Genomic DNA, 1618 nt, shown 5'->3' with positions numbered 1-1618 from the left:
TTATTAATTAAAAGTAGGGATAAAACAAGTGCATTTCACACACATCAAGTTTTTGGCGCCATTGCCGGGAAACGGTTCTAAATAATTAAGCTAATTCCTAGTTTTTCCGATCCTTTGTGTGAGTTTACTTGCATAGAGTTCATTTATTGCAATTTAGTAATTAGTAATTAGGTTTTAGTATCTGTTTTAGTTTAGTATTAAATTTAGAATTTTTTTCAAAATATCACTGATACTCGCCTAGTGCAATCGCACCTACTCGGCGAGTAGCAGTTTATTTAGCAGTAAATTTTTTTTTAGTACAATCTTTTTGTTCTTCTTACGCTTTTTGTTCTATTGATTTCAGGACTTTCATGACCAGAGGAGCAAACACACCACTGGTACCCCCGTTTGAAGATCCCGAATCCGCATTGAAAAGGAACAAAGGAAAGGACGTGGAGAGTTCAAGCACACCAAAGAAGTCACCTTTGTCCAACTTGAAAACCGTTTTTGGGAAAAAGAAGAGCAGTAAATTAGGAGCTTCTAGCGCTTCTTTGATAATTGAGGAACCAATTCAAGAAGATATTGGGTACGAGATCGAGGAAGAAGAGGAGGCAACGTACGAGCAAGAAACCGAGTCGGAGGAAGAGTTAGCATTCACAATGGCTAACATTGATGAAATACCCATGGGAGAATGGAAGAAGAGGATGCGCGATGACAATGGCCCGGGACTTGCGCAACCCGCAATTCCCGCAACTGCTACATTCGAGCTAAAAGGTCATATCCTAGCTTCACTCAAAGAAATACCTTTTTATGGGAAAGATCATGAAGATGCCTACAAACATTTGGATGAAGTCAATGATGTAGCTGATTACTTCAATATTCCAAATGTAACCCGCGAAACTCAACTACTTCGTATGCTTCCGGTAACCTTCAAGGGTGCTGCTAAAGACTGGTTCAAGTCACTTCCCCCCGGATCAGTCACTACTTGGGCCAAGATGAAGGAAGAATTCATTGATCACTTTTGCCCACCTTCCAAGATAGCCAAGTTGAAGAAGGCCATTGCAAACTTTTAACAACAAGCTGGAGAGTCACTATATGAAGCATGGGAGAGGTACAAGAGTCTGCTAAGAAACTGCCCACACCATGATCTAAATAGCCATCAAGAAGTTTCCATCTTCTATGATGGAGTAAATGTCACAACCCGGCAGTTGCTAGACTCGCAAGGCCCACTTACAAAGAAGCCACACCCGGTGATTAAGGAATTGATTGAATAATTCTCTAAACACTCTAGAGAATACCATAACCCTAGACATGATGTCACGAGGGGAGCCGCTTATGCTGCTACTGAAGACTTATCCGCGGTCATGGCTATGCTAAAAACCATGGATAGGAGAATGGATAAAATGGATCAAACGATCCATGCTATTCGGGTGGGTTGTGAAAACTGCAATGAACCTCACCTCACTAGAGACTGCGATTTGGATGAGAATGGCAACAAGAAGGCGCAAGCTTGTTACTCGAGTGGAGACCGATATGATGAAGATTGGCGCAAACAAAAGAAAGAGTGGCTTCCCTACGAAGAGTACAAGAAGGCCAAGGAGGAGAAGTATAGACAAAAAGGGAGAGGATTCTACCAAAA

General features: G+C 41.7%; 1 non-coding gene across 1 annotated transcript; it reads right to left on the bottom strand.

Annotated features, from left to right (window-relative positions):
- Positions 1-1022: 1022 nt before the first annotated feature.
- On the bottom strand, positions 1023-1129 carry LOC145007731 (small nucleolar RNA R71). Its single transcript, XR_013663100.1, has one exon. It is a non-coding gene; the product is annotated as a small nucleolar RNA R71 (small nucleolar RNA).
- Positions 1130-1618: the final 489 nt, after the last annotated feature.

Source organism: Lactuca saligna, chromosome 7 (assembly GCF_052625555.1).
Source record: "Lactuca saligna cultivar CGN05327 chromosome 7, ASM5262555v1, whole genome shotgun sequence".
Lineage (NCBI taxonomy): Eukaryota > Viridiplantae > Streptophyta > Magnoliopsida > Asterales > Asteraceae > Lactuca > Lactuca saligna.
Note: the sequence above shows the minus strand (reverse complement) of the source record. Positions and strands in the feature narration are given on the sequence as shown.